Raw genomic sequence first — 20406 nt, forward strand, 5'->3', positions numbered from 1 at the left:
TACTCTTTGGAGTTTAGAAGGATGAGGGGGGATCTAATTGAACCATACAGAATACTGAAAGCCCTTGGATAGAATGGATGTTGGGAAGAGGTTCCATTAACAGGGGAGACTAGGACCCAAGGAGACAACCTTAGAATAAAAGGAAGCCCCTTTAGAATGCAGATGAAGAGAAACTTGTTCAGACAGAGAGTGGTGAATCCATGGAACTCATTACCATAGAAGGCTGTGGAGGCCAGGTCATTGAGTATATGTAAGACTGAGATAGATAGGTTCTTCTGTATCAAGGGGAGCAAAGGTTATGGGGAAAAGGCAGGAGAATGGAGTTGAGAAACTTATCAGCCATGATTGAATAGCAGAGATAACTTAATGGGCTAAATGGCCTAATTTCTGCTCCCATGTCTTATAGTCTTGTACTCCTTACACATTCATGATCATGTGGCCAAATTCCACCCCAACTCCATTTACAAGTTTGCTGGCGACACCACTGTTGTAGGTCAGATCACAAAGAACAATGAGACAAAATACAGGAAAGAGATTTAGTGCTGATCGGCATGGTATAAAGACAAAAATCTCTCCATCAATGTTAGCAAAATGAAGAAGCTGGTCATTGACTTCAGGGAATATAATGGAGGTCTGCATCAATAGTGCTGAGGTGAGATGGTCAAGAGAGTAAGTTCCTGGGAGAGAAGATCAATAACAATCTGTCTTGTCCACTGGCATCAGCACAACAACACCTCTACTTCCTCAGGCAACTAAGGAAATTTGGCTTGTCCACAAAGACTCTTACCAATTTGCATAGATGTTACATAGAAGCACCCTTTCTGGATTCATCACAGTATGGTATGGCAAAGGTTCTTCCTAAGACTGCAAGAAACTACAGTCATGATTGCAGCCCAGTTCATCACACAAACCAGTCTTCTGTCCATTAACCCCATCTATACTTCCTGCTGACTCAGGAAAACAACCAACATAATCAAAGACACTCCCACCCCTGTTATACTATCTTCCATTGTGCAGAAAATATAGTACTGTTATGTTTGAATACTGTTATGAAGGTGTAGAGGTATACTGTATCTTTAAGAGAGTTGAAGGACTTAGCATGCACAAAAGAATACTAGAAAATTTACATTGTAACATTTGGTCCAACAGCTCGCAGCACCTGGATTTCTATGAGACAAAGCAAATCCAAATTCAGCTAATCAGTTTAAATTATGCTTCAAGATACTAAACTCGAATCAAGTTTGAATTTAGTATTTTGACAATATTAACACCAAAATGAAATGATCCGATGCTTTGGGGGATAAAATCAGACATTTTGGAACAGTTAACCAGAGCAGCAAAGAGCGTCAAGGAGAACTGCCAAGCCACCAACATATGCAGACTGCCCGTAGAGTAGCTCTCTTAAAGGTACCTTTATCTAGCAATGACCTGTGAAACAGAAACCCTAAGAAGAAGAAAAGAAGACAGATGAAGATACAAGAGAAGATTTGACAGCTGGTTGGTTTTGAAATTTGAATCTTTTGGTAAATCTTAATCAGGGGTTTTATCAGACCAGTAGTGTAAAGGGAGGAAAGTAAAAGATAGGTTAGAGTTGTAAATAGCTGTTACTTATTTATTCTCTGTTAGACTGTTAAAAAAATAAAATTGTTAATTTTTATTTTAAATAGTGACTTTTGGGAATCGTTCTTTGGCTCTTAAATTTTAACAGATTACGTCATGGGATAAATAATTTCTGTGTTGCAGGTTTAAATTAGTAGGGGGAGGGGTTTACCCCGTGTTGTAATAATACATATATGAACAGATTCAAGAGCAGATTCTTCCCCACTATTATCAGACTTTTGAACGGATGTCTCAAATGTTAATTCTGATCTCTCTCTCGCTCTCTCTCTGCACCTTCTCTGCAGCAGTAACACTGTATTCTGCATTCTGTTCTGGTACCCTAATGCAATTTGTATGGTACGATCTGCCCATATAGAACACAAAACAACACTTCTCACTGTGTCACGGTACATGTGACAACAGTATAAGTAAATCAAATCAATATATGTATTCATATAAAATTGCCTGGGTCAGAGGTTGAGAACACTATTAAAAAAAAGCCTATTTCACTGATTCATGATATTTCAAAAAAGAAAAATGAGTTTCAACAGATCAATTATTCTCAATGAAGGAAATTCATGAGATTAAAGGTCCTTCAGAGATTATAATGAAGCAAACACATGTTTCATCAGGAAAGATACCATCTGAAAAGGGAACCCAAGACAAAAAAGTTGCCCTATTTTAAATGGACTTGCAGACCTCACAAGAACAGAATCAAGAGCAACAGTCCTCAAGTCAATCACCCACCAATCTTCCAAAGAGAATGCATTCTGGAATATTAGTGTAACTCTAGACCGTCCAGATTTGTGAAATCAGAGACTTAGGTTAGATGAGGTAATGGTAAATCTAATTATGTACATGAATGTATCAATGTCAATAGTGAGGCAAAAAGCTTGGAGAAAGATAATGTTTTGTAAGGTGTTTGGTTCCAAAAAGATTAATACTGCATTAAGTTCCACTCAATACAATGATGTCACAAGGATTTAGGTGGGAGAATATTCTAGTATCTTGAAACAGCTGAATTTGTTATTCCAGGGATCCTCATAGTCTTAATAAAATGTATATCATATCAATGTAATGTGTACCTGATCTCTATCATACATCAAACTACATCTTACTTAAGACAAGAGCCTCTTCACGCGAGATGAGTAGCTTTCTTCTACCACACTAAACAAAGCAGACCCTACAGATCCTTATCAGGAAAGACAATGGTGACAGCAGTCTACCAGATATATCTTTTACCAAATGAGCTGTGGTGAGGATCCATCGTGTAACATAGTTGCAGATGTGATCAATGTTGTTTTAATCAGCTGCACCATTACTGTAGGGTGGGGGGTGTGGTAAGAGCTGGGATTGGAAGTAGAGAATTACTGGCCAATATATTAGTATTAATTCCTGTCAAAAAATACAAATTACTGGTTTCAGGTTGCAGTAGATTCAGAGCTCAACACTATTTCGTATTTCAAATTCTATATTTCAAATAAATTGAAACTGAAAGATTATTTAAATATGAGTTGGTTAAAACATACTAAGAATTAATGCATCTTAGACTTTCATGTTCACATAAACTCAGACAAATTAATAAGTTCAATTTTTCTTTTCTCCTGGAGTTTTTGTATCTGGAAATTATAAAAGACATACAAATTTAGTGGTTGATTGTGTGGATGTCTCTGTAGGAACTATTTTAGTGCAGTTTGTTAAATTGTGTTTATTTTTGGTGAAACGGACTGAGTGACTTTTTATAGAGAGTCAAATAAACACTATTTCTGTCCTCAACTAAACAGTGAACACAGCTTTATTTTCTTGACTATTGGTTTGCATTGTTTAATATTTTTATTAAAATCTAACTGCTGGCTCAATCCAACTTTGGCAAGCTTTTTAAAATTCTCTAACGGCTGCTCCTGTGATTTTGCATAACGTAACTTGCATCTTCCCTTCTGCCACCTCTCCACATAAAGCACTGTATTATTTCTTCATTGTGAAATAAGCAAATTATATCGGAATCCAGCTATACCAACTTCAACTTCTCCCTGCAGCCATACAGTTAATTTGCAGACTCTGTTTTGGAGTGAGAACACAAAGGATCTGCAAAATAGCTGGAAAACACAGAATATTTCTTTGAAGCCCCTTGGCCTAAAACACCCTAACTTAGATACCAACTTAGTGATCAGCACAGTGGTTCAGTGATTAACATTGCTGCCTCACAGCGCCAGCGACCCAGGTTTGATTCCAGCCCTGGGTGACTGTCTGCATGAATTTCCTCCGAGTGCTCCGGTTTCCTCCCACAAGCGAAAGATGTGCGGGTTAGGTGAGTTGGCCATGCTAAATTGCCCATAGTGTTCAGGGATGTGTAGGCTAGGTACATTAGTCAGGGATAAATGTAGAGTAACGGGGAATGATTTGGTGGGGTACTTGTCGGTGGGCCGAAGGGGTGTTTCCGCACTGGAGAGATTCTATTCTATTATTATTTTCACAATACCAGTAATATTACTTAGATTCAGTCATTATGGGAAACAACCACCTAGCTTGTTTGTTTCTGAAAAGTTGTTTAAATACAAATAAAAAGCCAAATATTGGAGATTCAAAAGAGCAACTGAGAATGCTGGGAATGTGTAGAGAGGACAAACAGTGAATGCAGTAAGCCTGACTGGTCTACCATCTTCAACCCTCCATAATATTAAATTAATCCAAAACTGTTTTCCCTGTTTTTTTAACTGGCATCAAGGCCAACTGACTTATCAGGGCTGGACTTGCTAATCTACAATGGTTCCCAATCCAGCAAGTCATAGAGTCATACAGCATGGAAACAGACCATTTGGTCCAACCAGTCCATGCTGACCATAATCCCAAACTAAACCAGTCCCACCTGCCCGCGGTTGGCTCATACCCCTCCAAATACTTTTTATTCATGTACTTATCCAAAAGTCTTTTAAACGTTGTAGCTATACCCGCAGTCACCACTTCCACTGGACGTTTATTACATACACGAACCACTCTCTGCGTAAATAAATTTCCCCTTCTGTCTTTTTAAAATCTTTCTCATCGCACATTACAAATATGCCCCTAGTCTTGAAATCCACCACCCTTGGGAAAAGACACCTGCCATTCCATAAGACATAGGAGCAGAAATTAGTCCATTCAGCCCATCCAGGCAGCTCTGGCATTGAATCATGAGATTGAGTGAATCATTAGAAGAGTAAAAAAGAAGTAGGAGTATACTTAAGAGGGAAATCGGAGGGCAAAACGGGGATGAGATAGCTTTGGCAAATAGAATTAAGGAGAATCCAAAGAGTTTTTACAAATACATTAAGGACAAAAGGGTAACTAGGGAGAGAATAGGGCCCCTCAAAGATCAGTAAGGTGGCCTTTGTGTGGAGCTGCAGAAAATGGGTGAGATACTAAATGAGTATTTTGTATCAAGGTTTAGCGTGGAAAAGGACATGGAAGATATAGACTGTGGGGAAATAGATGGTGACATCTTGCAGAATTTCCATATTACAGAGGAGGAAGTGCTGGATGTCTTGAAATAGTTAAAGGTGGATAAATCCCCAGGACCTCATCAAGCGTACCCTAGAACTCTGTGGGAAGCTAGAGAAGTGATTGCTGGGCCTCTTGCTGAGATATTTGTATCATCGATAGTCACAGGTGAGGTGTCGAAAGACTGGAGGTTGGCTAACATGGTGCCACTATTTGAGAAAGTTGGTAAGGACAAACCAGGGAATATAGACTGGTGAGTCTGACGTCGGTGGGGGCAAGTTGTTGGAGGGAATCCTGAGGGACAGGGTGTACATGTATTTGGAAAGGCAAGTACTGGTTATGGATAGTCAACATGGCTTTGTGCATGGGAAATCATGTCTCACAAACTTTATTGAGTTTTTTGAGGAAGTAACAAAGAGGATTGATGAGGGCAGAGCGGTAGATGTGATCTATATGGTCTTCACAAGGTTCTCCATGGAAGACTGATTAGCAAGGTTAGATCTCATGGGATACAGGGAGAACTAGCCATTTGGATACAGAACTGGCTCAAAGGTAGAAGACAGAGGGTGGTGGTGGAGGATTGTTTTTCAGACTGGAGGCCTGTGATCAGTGGAGTGCCACAAGGATCGGTGCAGGGTCCACTACTTTTTGTCATTTACATAAATGATTTGGATGCAAGCATAAGAGGTACAGTTAGTAAGTTTCCAGATGACACCAAATATGGAGGTGTAGTGGACAGCGAAGAGGGTTACCTCAGATTACAATAGGATCTCGACCAGGTGGGCCAATGGGCTGAGAAGTGGCGGTGAAGTTTAATTCAGATAAGTGCAAGGTGCTGCATTTTGGGAAAGCAAATCTTAGCAGGACTTATACACCTAATGGTAAGGTACTAGGGAGTGTTGCTGAACAAAAAGTCCTTGGAGTGCAGGTTCATACTCCTTGAAAGTGGAGTCACAAGTAGATAGGATAGTGAAGAAGGCATTTGGTATGCTTTCCTTTATTGGTCAGAGTATTGAGTACAGGTGCTGGGAGGTCATGTTGCGGTTGTACAGGACATTGGTTCGGCCACTGTTGGAATATTGCCATTGGAAGAATGTCACTTTTTTGTAAGAACAAACCTATGCAATTTGAATTGCTTGCTATTAATGTTCTCACCACCTCTTTGCATCCTTCATGCTTTAAGATACATTATAATGGCCCCTCTCCCACTGCAGTTAATTAGAAATGCTTAGAGGTAAAAATCACTGAATGAATTAATCTACTTTGTGCAACTAGTTTTTATACTCAGATTCTTGCTGATTCCTGTCGGCGCTGTAAGTACAATCATCATTTTTAGTGGTGCCTTCAAAGAGCTGTTCTGTAAAGTCACAGTTAAGAATTTTTCTTCCTGACAGAAGCGAATTGGGTCTTGGCAAATCAGAAAATTCCTCAAGTGCTCCCATGAATAATTGCCTACTGACTAAGAGGTGTGATCTTTGATCCAGCAATGCTTCTGAACATTGGGAGTTGTACATCCTTCTTATGCCACAACGCTCCTGCGAAACGGAAGATTAACAATTTTTCTCATAAAAAAAGTAGAAAGTGTTCGAGAAACTCAGTTAGCCAAATTGCACCTGCAGAAAAGGTTAGTCCCCCAGGATGTCTCCTTCTATTGGACATGACTTTTACAGAGAAACAGTTTCAAAATTATTTCAGATTGAAAGGTATTCAATTTGACACACTGGGCTGGATTACACACTTGTGGACTCCCCGCACCCCAGGATAAATGTCTTGGATAAGCCCACATCTGCTTGGCTGACTCACCCAAATTGTACAGAGTTTTTAGTTAGTTGTCAGCAGGAATGTCAGCCTCAATTGACCATAAGTGGGAAGCCCAACGCTTTTCCTGTTGTTGATAAAATTTATGGCAGGGCATGTGGAGTGGCATGAGGTGTACCATAAAATCTCTTTCTCCCTCCATAGATTACCATTGTCCAGAAACTGAATTGTACCTGCTATACAAGTACTGTGGATACAAAACCAGGTCACAGGATAGTAATTGATCTCATAACTCTCCAAATTTTGGGTGAAATGGTGACATCACAGAATTGTTCTGATCCAGAAGGAGATCACTTGGCCCACTGTACCAGCACTAGGTGTAGATGCCGGAAGACTGGAGGTTGGCAAACGTGGTGCCACTGTTTAAGAAGGGTGGTAAGGACAAGCCAGGGAACTACAGACCAGTGAGCCTGACCTCGGAGGTGGGCAAATTGTTGGAGGGAATCCTGAGGGACAGGATGTCCATGTATTTGGAAAGGCAAGAACTGATTCGGGATAGTCAACATGGCTTTGTGCATGGGAAATCATGTCTCACAAACTTGATTGAGTTTTTGATGAAGTAACAAAGAAGATTGATGAGGACAGAGCAGTACATGTGATCTGTATGGACTTAAGTAAGGCGTTTGACAAGGTTCCCCATGGGAGACTGATTAGCAAGGTTAAATCTCATGGAATACAGGGAGAACTAGCCATTTGGATACAGAACTGGCTCAAAGGTAGAAGACAGAGAGTGGTGGTGGAGGGTTGTTTTTCAGACTGGAGGCCTGTGACCAGTGGAGTGCCACAAGGATCGGTGCTGGGCCCTCTACTTTTTGTCATTTACATAAATGATTTGGATGCGAGCATAAGAGGTGCAATTAGTAAGTTTGCAGATGACACCAAATATGGAGGTGTAGTGGACAGCGAAGAGGGTTACCTCAGATTACAACAGGATCTCGACCAGATGGGTCAATGGGCTGAGAAGTGGCAGATGGAGTTTAATTCAGATAAATGCGAGGTGCTGCATTTTGGGAAAGCAAATCTTAGCAGGACGTATACACTTAATGTAAGGTCCTAGGGAGTGTTGCTGTACAAAGAGACTTGGAGTGCAGGTTCATACTCCTTGAAAGTGGAGTCGCAGGTAGATAGGATAGTGACAAAGGCATTTGGTATGCTTTCCTTTATTGGTCAGAGTGCTGAGTACAGGAGTTGGGAGGTCATGTTGCAGCTGTACAGGACATTGGTTAGGCCACTGTTGGAATATTGCGTGCAATTCTGGTCTCCTTCCTATCGGAAAGATGTTGTGAAACTTGAAAGGGTTCAGAAAAGATTTACAAGGATGTTGCCAGGGTTGGAGGATCTGAGCTACAGGAAGAGCCTGAACAGGCTGGGGCTGTTTTCCCTGGAGCGTCAGAGGCTGAGGGGTGACCTTATAGAGGTTTACCAAATTATGAGGGGCATGGATAAGATAAATAGACAAAGTCTTTTCCCTGGGGCCGGGGAGTCCAGAACTAGAGGGCTTAGGTTTAGGGTGAGAGGGAAAAGATATAAAAGAGACCTACAGGGCAATGTTTTCACACAAAGAGTGGTATGTGTATGGAATGAGCTGCCAGAGGAAGTGGTGGAGGGTGGTATAATTGCAAAATTTAAGAGGCATTTGGATAGGTGTATGAATAGGAAGGGTTTGGAGGGATATGGGCTGGGTGCTGGCAGGTGGGACTAGATTGGGTTGGGATATCTGGTCAGCGTGGACGGGTTGGACCGAAGGGTCTGTTCCCATGCTGTACATCTCAATGACTCTATGACTACCTTGTTAAATGAGCACCATTATCTAGAACCTCAATTAAACTTGCCTTCATCACAGTTCCAGGCAATCCATTCTATACCCTAATTATTTGCTGGAATCTTCTCATACGTCGTGCGATAAAGTTCTTTCGAAAATAAAACTTATTAATTTAACAACTGCGCTACATTTAAGATCTAATTCTTTAGAGGTACACAGCTATCAATTAAATGCTGCTTGTATTGTATGCCTTTGCCGCCTGTTGAAGCAACGACACACAATTAGGAACAAAGGTGCCAAGCTACCGATGTCAATCCAAGAGAAGGTTGGTTTCCGCTTCCGAGTGAAAGGTGACAGTTTGTCAGAGGCCGATGGGGAGGAGGAGGTGGCGCTCGTTACCGGTCTCAGTCACAGCTGAACAAAAGCTGGCGCCTGGCCCAGTGTCGAGCAGTTTTCCGGCTCCGGGCCAGGTTTCCGGTCGGTTTCCGTTTGTCGCCCGGGAGCGGCGGCGGCGGCGGCGGCAGCAACACGCGGCTCACACGCGCCCGTTGTTTTGTCCCCGAGCGCGGGAGGAAGAAGCGCGCGCCTCAGGTAAGAGAGAGAGAGAGAGCGCGAGCGGAGCGGGCCGGGCGCATGCGCTGAATGCGGTGAGCGCACAATGAGGGGGCCGCGAACACCGCGAGGGTGCACGTTATAAACCCCCTACCCCCCCCCCCCCCCCGACACATCTGGACACCCTCACACTTCTACCCGTCCCCAGCCCCCGTTCACCTCCAGGGGTTGCATTCCACTCTTCACTAAACAAGGATTCCATGTCCCCTTACTCCCCAGGGTCTCTACCATCCCTTTTTCTCTAGGGTCCCCAAACCCTGTAATGTGCACCCCCCCCCCTTCACTTCCAGAGAGTCCATTCCCCTGCAACCCCATCTTCACTTAGAGGGTCCTCTCCAGGATCTCCCCCTCCCCAATCCACCCTTCCCCGTCCCGTTCCCACTCCCCCCTCCCCCCACCTCAGTCAGGCAGAAGGTACAAAAGCTTAAACGCATGTGCCAACAGATTCCAGAATCGCTTCTACCCCACTGTTATTAGATTTCTGAATGGGCTTCTCAAATTTTTAAATTTAAATGTTGATCTCTCTTTTTGGACTTTTCTGCAGTCGCAACATTGTATACTATTACTATACTAATGCACTTTGTATGGTATGATCTGCTTGTACTGCACGCAAAACAAAATTTTTCATTGTAGCTGGGTACGTGACAACAAATCAAATCAAATAATCCTCCCTCCTCAGCGTTTTCTTCATTCAGTTTCCTGTAATCTAGTTGTATAATTCCTGTAGACCCTGCAGAATCCTAGGGAGATGTCGTGTATCCACCTTCCTGTATGCCAAATTCTGACTTTTAGCCCATCCCTGATTTGATCATTTGACATTTGTCAAATGTGCATTTAACTGCTGACACCCTGAACTCTGCATCACCTCCCTTACACCTCTGTAGTTGTCCTACTTTAGGACAATGCTTAAAACACATCTCACAAGTGAGTTTTGAGAAGATTCACAGCTCAGGTTGAGGTTCTGGATGTAGATTTGCTCAATGAGCTGGAAGGTTCATGTTCAGACGTTTCATCACCATTCTAGGTAACATCTTCAGTGAGCCTTCAGACGAAGCATTGCTGATGATCCTGCTTTCTATTTATATTTTGGGTTCTTTGGCTGAACATGAACCTTCCAGCTCAGCGAGCAGACCTACATCCAACACATTTCAATGGTTTAGTAATTCCTTATGTACATTGGTGTCAAACATTTTGTTTGAATGTTTTTGTGAGTGCCTTGGAACGTTTCACTATATTTCAGGGTACTATAGAAATGCGGAGTGTTTCCCTCTTTTCCCTTCTCTCCTCACCCCCCCACACATACACACACACGGCATCCCATATACACACTCCCTACGCTATGTTCCAAAGTCTGTCCAGGATATCCCTGCGCATCAGGAGTATTCCCATTGAGGCAGCAGCCCAGGCATCTCCCGAGTGACTAGTCTCCTCCACTGGCAACCCTGTTAATCTTTTCTCCATGGTTCACGCTATTGCAATCTGATTGTATGATCTGAATTTATTTCTTGAGAGCTCGGAGGAGCAGCCTCATCTGCCTGAAATTCACGTTCCACCTTAAGTATCGGAATGAATTGGTTTCCTTGCTGTGATTTCAATGCGTTGTATCCGGGCAGCGCTGAGTTGGAGCTGTCATTGCAGGCACTGAATCCACATCCAGTGAATCCATGCAGAAATAAAGTATTAATGCATCGTTATTAGGCAAATGAATTGGATGCGGGCCATTCACATGGTACATTCGTTTTAACGGTGCATTGCAAACTGAGCAGACACTGACAAAGCATTGGTCAGCTATCGGCATCCCTGTCCATTCGATATTGGAGTGGCAACAGCTCCCAGGCTCTTTGGATCGCAGTTCCTGCAAACAGCCACAGCCAATGCTGGGCAGGCGCGGGTTGGAGACTCAGTGAGATTGTGTGTGAGAGTGGGAGAGATCAGATCAGTGCATTTTCAGGCTGGTAGGAAAAGGCGTTCGGCATCCTGTGTCTAAACAGCCGAGGAAGCGGGGGCGGGGAAGAGAGGAAGGAAGGAGGCAGTGAGCGAATGCATTGGCCGATGGTGTTAATCTTTCATGCACCCGGCTCGCAAATGTAGATTCAGTTACTCTGCTGTCTGCATGGACTGCGCGCAGGATTTCTCGGTGGACCGCCAGTGTTTTGCATTGTCGAGTGGAATGGTAATGAATGAAGATGCCTGTCCCGCATCTTGTGCATGGGGAAATAAATAGTCCCCTAGTTGGGACGCGATCCGTTTTCCGAGCAGATTGAACGGTCAGATTGTTCTCTCTGGGTCAGACTACGCCACATACCAGAGTTAATTTAATACATGAGCGAGCAGGAGCAAGGAGTGGTAGCCCAGGGGTTCACATCCTGATGTAAGTCGGCATAGTGTGAAGCTTAATCAGGTAAGAACTGCCTGAGAGCACTGCCTTGATTCTCCAGTATCCATCTACAGTACTAGAAATTGAATTTTATGCAATCGTTTTACTTAGGTTTTTTTGGAAGATTTTTGACGTTGGTGGACTGATGTAATTACAGTGAGTTCATAACGAAGGTATTGCTCTGGATATTTTGATTAATGTTTAAATGTGTTTTGGAAAATCCTTCAGAAGAGTATGTAATGGTAAATCCAAACTGATCGAAATAGCATTGTGCGTGGAGCCCTCAGAAACCACTGTTCCGTCTGTCATCAATCTCAATGAGAACAAAGATGCATAAGGAGAAATTGAATTAAATGAACACAAGTTTGGTCAGCTTCTTGTTCTCTCCTTTCCTGTGATTTAATTTTTCCTTTTTTGGAATTGTTTGTAGGCTTATATTTCCCATGAAGCCTCAGTCAGTGACTTCCATCCAATTTAGTTCAAATTAAACGTGAGAACAAGGAAGCTCTGATTCAATGAAATCAACATGGATCATTGAGCTATGGTTTACTAATTTGGGTAGCATGCTTTTCTTTGTTTTGAGGATGTGAACATTGGCAAGGCCAGCATTTTTTGGTGATCCCTAAGTGCCCTTCAGAAGATGGTGGTAAGTGCCTTCTTAAACTGCTGCAGAGCGTGAGATGGAAGTGCATGCACACTGCTATTAAGGAGGGAGTTCCAGAATTTTTCTCAGAGACTGAAGCAATGGTAGCAATTAAAACTCCAAGTCAGGGTAGTCTGTGGCATGGAGGGAAATGTGCAGATGGTGATGGCATCTGCTACTGTGGACCTTTTTAGATGGTAGAGAAATTGAACCTTCATGAGTAATTGCAGTGCATGCTGTAGACTGTAGTACAATAGCCACAGTGTGCTGACAGGGGAGAGAGTTGGTGCATGGGGAATTGATTGAGCAGGCTGATTTTGCTTGAATGATATCGAACCTCTTAAGTGTATTGGGGCTGCACTAATCCAGAATATGGGGAATGTGTGTCTTTATGATGTTGAAGTCAACTTTAGGCTGTTTGATGAGTTAATTGCTGCAGAATTCCTAGCCTCTGAACTTTTTAGGTCACTATTTTTAAAATTTTCCTTGAAAGCGGAATCACAGGTGGATAAGATAGTGAAGAAGGCGTTTGGTATGCTTTCCTTTATTGGTCAAGAGTATTGGGTACAGGAGTTGGAGCAGTACAGGACATTGGTTCGGCCACTGTTGGAACACTGCTTGCAGTTCTGGTCTCTTTCCTATCGGAAAGATGCTGTGAAACTTGAAAGGGTGAAGAAAAGATTTGCAAGGATGTTGCGAGGGTTGGTGGATTTGAGTTAAAGGGAGAGATTGAATAGGCTATTTTCCCTGGAACGTCGGAGGCTGAGGGGTGATCTTATAGAGGTTTATAAAATCATGAGGGGCATGGATAGGATAAATAGTCAAAGTCTTTTCCCTGGGGTTGGGAGTCCAGAACTAGAGGGCAAAAGTTTAGGGTGAGCGGAAAGATATAAAAGAGACCCGAGGGGCAACTTTTTCGCGCAGAGGATGGTATGCGTATGAAATGAGTTGCCAGAGGAAGTGGTGGAGGCTGGTACAATTGCAACATTTAAGAAGCATTTGGATGGGTATATGAATAGGAAGGGTTTGGAGGGAATATGGGCCAGGTGCTGGCAGGTGGGACTAGATTGGCTTGGGATATCTGGTCGGCACAGACATGTTGGACCGAAGGGTCTGTTTCCATGCTGTACATCTCTATGAATCTACGAATGTGGATGTTGCTGAATGAGCATCATTCATTCCCCATCCCTCGAAGGTGTTGATAAACTGCCTTCTTGTACTGTTGCAATCCACATTACTGTAGGTAGATCCACAGTTGTGTTAGGGAAGGAATTTCCAGAATTTTGACCCAGTGATGGTGATACAGTGGTGACATATTTACCAGTCAAGATGGTGATTGGTTTCAAGGGGAACTTGCAGGTGGTGGTCTTTGCATGTATCTGTGTTCCCATGTAATGACCATTACTGTACCTCTGGGCAAGATTTGATTTTAAATGGTAATTATTTAATATGAATTCTGCGTCAACAGGTTTGTGTAGACAGCATACCAGAGCTTCATGACCTCAAATCATGAAATGTAAAGCATATTTGAGTAGGACCTCTCATGTACTGAGTGTTAGTTGTACTGATATGGGGAAGGAATTGGAGGACTGACTCTCAATTGTTCCCATGTACATTCTTGTGTCCAGTGTCAGCACAGCTTTTAGCTGGCCCTTGAATGTTGTACCATGCAGTAAAACCTAGGGAATGGGAGAAAAGGAATCTTTTCTCATGAAAAAGGGTCTTGTCTGCAAGAAAGGCCGGATTACACAACATTCATTCATCAATGTGTGCTTATTCTGACCTGTTGGCATTGTGCAGTGCAACAAAAAGCAATCCATGTGTCTTTGTTTTTGCTCATGCTTTCCTGCATCATTGCATTTTGATCCAGGTTCAAAAGTAGCTGGTGGCTGTTTGATTTTGTTTTCCAAATCTTTGTCTTCATTGGAATTGATGAATTTCAAACATGTTAGCCAGGATTACCTCAGGATAAAATTGACTGCTGGTAAAGAAAGAAACCTTTTTCCCTGCTATTAGTTTAGATAAGCGAGAGTGAATTGACAATGAGCTATCAGTGTCTTATGTTCCAGTTTAGCCCACTCTATTCCTGAAAGTTCTGATCTCTGCTGGGATACTATTCTGAAGTATTAATTGACCTCCAGTAATTTGCCTGTGTCCAGTCCTTTTGTGAGTCCCACCCCAGGGATGTTGAGGTCTGATATTAACCTAGTTAGTTTTAGCATGATTCATGCTGGTTGGGATTTGGTTTTGGGGCTGTCAGGTCTCAATGGGTGGTGCATCGGATGTTGTTTACATCCACTGGAATGATTCAGTTTTAAAGTTACTTCCATCTGCCCATTATGAGTTGAAAATTCACGTGTTTGTGATGTCTACGTTTTGTATGTAATCAGGATCCGGGTATGATAATACAAATGGAATCTTGGAGAAACGTTGGTGCTTTGACCACCATCGATAGATAAAGAGTGAAGCCAAGCAAAGACAGTGCCAATTGAGCTGGACCATGAGGGAGAATTATTGGGGGAGGTTGACTCATAACTAGTGTCAATGTTACAGGGAGGTGATGTGAGAAGATTGGCAAATAAAAGAGGTGGGAAAGATGAGAACAGTCAGTGGGTTGAATGATATTTGAAACCTGGTGCTTAGGAAGCAGTACACTATCTTAGAGTTGATAGTTTCAGGAAAAGTTAAGAACAGAGAAAACAGGTGAAAAAATGAACAGGAATTTGACAACTCTTATAGGACATTTGCTGGAAGAGTTAAATAGACAGTATTTTAAATCTAGAAGGAAAAATCCCCATTGAGTAAGCGTGGTGTGAACAAGTTTTATACTGGGTTGGCAATTAGACTTGAGAAACATAGGTCGATCTCCTTGGAGCAAAGAAAATTAACTGGAGATTTAGTGAAGTTATTCAAAATTATAAAACATTTGTAGTAAATGAAGAGTTGGTTCCAGTTGCAGAAGAATCGAAGACCAGAGAATATAAATTTAAGATAATTGGCAAATGAGCCAGAGGCAAAATCAAAGTTTTCTTTTTATTTTGAGCAGTGAGTTATGATCTGGAATGTATGCAGGTGCTGGAGGTAAATTCAGCAAGAACTTTCAAAACGGACCAAATATATACTTCAACAGGATAAATTGCAGGTTTTTTGGGGGAAATGCAAAGGAATGGAATTAATTGGGTAGCTTTTTCAAATCGTTAACAAGAAGATGGATTACTGGGCTAATGGTAGGCTACTTGGTAGTGTGGATGAGCAGAGGGATCTTGGTGTCCATGTACACAGATCTCCGAAAGTTGCCACCCCAGTAAATAGTGCTGTGAAGAAGGCATATGGCGTACTGGGCTTTATTGGTAGAGGAACTGAGTTCCGGAGTCCTGAGGTCAAGTTGCAGTTGTATAAGACTCTGGTGCGGCCTTATCTGGAGTATTGTGTGCAGTTTTGGTCGCCATACTATAGGAAGGATGTGGAGGCACTGGAACAGGTGCAGAGGAGGTTTACCAGCATGTTGCCTGGCATGGTAGGAAGATCGTATGAGGAAAGGCTGAGGCACTTGGGGCTGTTCTCATTGGAGAAAAAAAGGTTTAGGGGAGATTTGATAGAGATGTACAAGATGATTAGGGGTTTAGATAGGGTTGACAGTGAGAACCTTTTTCCACGTATGGAGTCAGCTGTTACTAGGGGACACAGCTTTAAATTAAGGGGGGGGGGGTTGGTATAGGACAGATGTTAGGGGTAGATTCTTTACTCAGCGGGTTGTGAGTTCATGGAATGCCCTGCCAGTATCAGTGGTGGACTCTCCCTCTTTATGGTCATTCAAGCGGGCATTGGATAAGCATATGGAGGTTATTGGGCTAGTGTAGGTTAGGTAGGCTTTGGTCGGCGCAACATCGAGGGCCGAAGGGCCTGTACTGCGCTGTATTTTTCTATGTTCTATGTTAGTATAAGCACACAGGTCTGAATAAGCCCCTCCTGAGCTGAACCATTTTATTCATCCTTGCCAGCATTGCATATAAGCATGCAAATATCTGTTGGAGTTGATATGTGGTGCATTATAATGTAGCATTTATTGTACCCTATAGAAAAGCTTTGTAAGCCTTTCCATAGCCCTAAAGTTTTGCCCCATAATGTATATTTGAAATTTGGTTGATTCTAAGACAGCTTGACCTTCTAGTGCTATGTTTCTAAATATGAGGATTCTTTCTTTTAAATGACTGATTGTAGATTTGACTATAACACCCCATGACAAGTTCATTGACTTTTTTTTAATACATATGTGTGTACAGATTTGGATTATGTATTTATTTTCAATTTTGGGATCACACTTAGGAGGTTGTGATACTCCCAATGATTCCTAATACTGTATATTTGATTTTGCAATAATGATGAAATAGTATTACATATTAAGGCCAGGTTGCTGTCATTCATAGAATGAGAATGTGCATTGGTAAATTTTCTTTTGTTTTTCCTACCGCTGCTTCATGGTACTGCTAATTGCTTTTCAAGTAGGTAAGCCTGACTTGAGGAAAGCACTCCTGCAAGGTCATAAAGGTATAAATTCAGTAACAGAAATGCTCATCAAGCTGATTGCTTTGTTTTGGATAGTGTCAAGCTTCCTAACTGTTGTTTTGGCCAGGTGAAATAGTGCTGCTCTGATGTGCCCTGCTGCCCTTGTTCTTGATGTTTAAGGAAGTGGATGAGGTACCATTCAAGTGGCTACTTTGTCATGGATGCTGTTGAATTTCATGAATGTTGTTGGAGCAGTACCCAACCAAGCAAGTGGAAAGTGTCACACTACTAATTTGTGCCTTTATATGGCAAGTGGGCTTTGGGGAGTCAGCAGTGTGAATTGAAGATTGGCATCAGTGAAATTATGGTCCTCAGAAGGATGCTGAGGTCAATCATTCATTTGGAACTTATGGCTCAAAGTCATTGCAGACTTGTCAACCTTTAGATTCCCCATTCATTGTGGATGGGTATACATGCGGATTCTCCTATTGGCACCATCATTTGTGACTGGATATGGCAGTTTTTGTCCAACTTTGATCTGTTGTGTATTGCATTGCTTATCTATACTGAGGCAGCAGTGGGTGCTGCCTCTGCTTTTCAGCTCCTATGCAGTTCTGGCTTGTTGGTAATGGCAGAGTGAGAGATATCTCTGGCCAGGCAGTTAGAGATTTTGGTGGAATTGATTCGCCTGCAGATTAAATGTATCCAATGCTAAGGTTGATGCCTGGTGTTCTTTTCTTTTATGTTTGACTTTTCTGTAGTGGTTGGATGCATCTGAGTGGCTTGCTCAGCCATTTCAGATGGTAGTTAAGAATCAATTGTATTGCTGTGTGGTTGGAGTCACATATCAGCCAGACTGGATAAGGATTGCAGAATTCCTGTTCCACAAGGGGTGAAAGACAATCACCTCCCAAAAGTACATTAGTGATATATTCTTTGGAGTCCAGTAGTTTAATGACCATTCTTAAGACTGACTTTTTAATGTTGACTTATTTAAACTTCCCAGCTGCAGTGGTGGGATTTGAATTTATCTACAGAGCACATCAACTCTAGATTACTCATCTTGTAACATTACTGCAATTATAATTTTTTTAATTATGCTATTGAAGTTGGGGATAATGTCTGTCTTGATGGTGATTGCTTGTTACTTGGATAATGTGTTTTAAATGTGTATTTGGATAATGTTCATGAAGAACTGTTGATGAATATCTAACCCAGTTATTTCATTTGAATGTGTTTTATTTGTCCTGGTGAGAAATCCCATGCTGATAGGTGAGTCCAAAAATATATTGATGGAATAGATTCATACAACACAATCATTTTGTTTCAAAGCTGGGTTTTAAATAATTCTGGAACAAGTTTTGGATGGAGAAGTGTTCTCCCTAGGGATTTGGCTGAGTATATTCTCTCCTGCAGAAGGATAGTCTGAAGTATTCATGAATTTTGAGAAGATGTGTAGCTAAGGTTGAGGTTCTGGATGTAGGTATGCTCGCTGAGCTGGAAGGTTCATTTTCAGACATTTCATCAACATACTTGGTAACATCTTCAGTGAGCCTCTGGATGAAGCACTGTTGGTGTTTCCTGCTTTCTATTTATATGTTTGGGTTTCCTTGGGTTGGTGATGTCATTTCCTATAGTGATATCATTTCCTGGTCTTTTTCTCAGGGGGTTGTGAATGGGATCCAAGTCAATGTGTTTGTTGATAGAGTTCTGGTTGGAATGCCATGCTTCTAGGAATTCTTGTGCATGTCTGTGTTTGACTTGTCCTAGGATGGATGTGTTGTCCCAGTCAAAGTGATGTCTTTCTTCATCTGTATGTGAGAATATTGGTGAGAATGGATCGTGCCATTTTGTAACTAGTTGATGTTCATGTATCCTGGTGGCTAGTTTTCTGCCTGTTTATCCAATATAGTGTTTGTTACAGTTCTTGCGCCGTATTTTGTAAATCACATTAGTTTTGCTTGTTGTCTGTATAGGGTCTTTCAAGTACATTAGCTGCTGATTTAGTGTGTTGATGGGTTTGTGGGCTACCATGATGCCAAGGGGTCTGAGTAGTCTGGCTGTCATTTCCGAGATGTCTTTGATGTAGGGGAGAGTGGCTAGGGTTTCTAGATGCGTTTTGTCTGCTTGTTTGGGTTTATTGCTGAGGAATTGTTGGACTGTATTGATTGGGAATACCTATACAGTGTATTCAAAAAGACCGGTACCCAATGAACACAGACTGGCAATTCCTCAGCAATAAACCCAAACAAGCAGACAAAACGCATCTAGAAACCCTAGCCACTCTCCCCTACATCAAAGACATCTCAGAAATGACTGCCTGACTACTCAGACCCCTTGGCATCATGGTAGCCCACCAACACACTAAATCAGCAGCTAATGAACTTGAAAGACCCTATACAGACAATGAGCAAAATTAATGTCATTTACAAAATACCATGCAAGATCTGTAACAAACACTATATTGGACAAACAGGTGGAATACTAGCCACCAGGATATATGAACATTAACTAGCCACAATACAACATGACCCTCTCTCACTAGTACCCTTTTACATACAGATAAGGAAGGACATCACTTCGACTGGGACAAGCCAAACACAGACATGCACGAGAATTTCTAGAAGCATGGCATTCCAACTGGAACTCTATCAACAAACACATTGACTTGGATCCCATCTACCACCCCCTGAGAAAAAGAACAGGAAATTACATCACCAAGGAAGCCCAATTATATAAATAGAAAGCAGGAAACACCAGCAATGCTTCATCCAGAGGCTCACTGAAGATGTTACCTAGTATGGTGACGAAACGTCTGAAAATGAACCTTCCAGCTCAGCGAGCAAGCCTACGCCCAGAGTCTGAAGTATTCTTCAGACCTGCTTGAGCAATATAATTGATTTATTTGTGGTTCAATCATTCACCCATCACACCTGTGCTCACTCAGATACATTATCTCCTGGACAAGCAATGCCCGATTTTAAAGTGCTCATCTTATTTTCAAGTTCCCGTGACCTCTACCTTGCCCTATTTTTGCTGCCTAGCAATCCTTTTGAGGTGTTTGTTCTCCTTTTAATTCTAACGTCTTGAGCTTCTCTGATTTTTATTTACCCCACTACTCACGGCTATAAGTGACATTTTACTTAGCTAGAGCTAATGATCCTTGTGACAACGATAAAAAGGAAGTCCTCTATCTTTCCGAAATAAGGTCAACTTAAGCAGTTTCTGTGGGGTTGTATACCATTTTAAAGTAAAGTGGTAGATGGACAAAAGGTGAACCTCTTCAGTGAAGGACATATCTTTGTTGACAAGAAGGGAAGCGCCCACAATACACTTTCCTTCGTATAGGGAAACATCTGGCATAGAGATGTTTTGGATAAAATGAGTGATGCCTATCTCAAGCTCAATCAGCATGATCATGCATGCAATCATCCTTTGGATGCTCCACCAGAATTCATTTACTTTCCATAAGTAAAAGGATGTTGATTCAATTTAGTTGAAAATGTGTTGCTGGAAAAGCGCAGCAGGTCAGGCAGCATCCAAGGAACAGGAGATTCGACGTTTCGGGCATAAGCCCTTCTTCAGGAATGAGGAAAGTGTGTCCAGCAGGCT

The 20406-nt window shown here is 42.0% G+C and overlaps 1 protein-coding gene across 2 annotated transcripts in view; it reads left to right on the forward strand.

Annotated features, from left to right (window-relative positions):
- The first annotated feature begins 9018 nt into the window (after positions 1–9018).
- The window catches only part of LOC132825421 (zinc finger and BTB domain-containing protein 5), a 48680-nt gene continuing 37292 nt past the window's right edge, over positions 9019–20406 (forward strand). Inside the window, exon 1 of one of the 2 annotated variants that reach the window (XM_060840672.1) lies at positions 9019–9247. The gene's annotated coding sequence lies outside the window, so the exon portion shown is untranslated. Of the gene's footprint in view, positions 9248–11311; positions 11670–20406 lie in introns of those variants that run through there. The other variant, XM_060840681.1, reaches the window with a different exon arrangement.

This window comes from Hemiscyllium ocellatum, chromosome 2 (assembly GCF_020745735.1).
Source record: "Hemiscyllium ocellatum isolate sHemOce1 chromosome 2, sHemOce1.pat.X.cur, whole genome shotgun sequence".
Lineage (NCBI taxonomy): Eukaryota > Metazoa > Chordata > Chondrichthyes > Orectolobiformes > Hemiscylliidae > Hemiscyllium > Hemiscyllium ocellatum.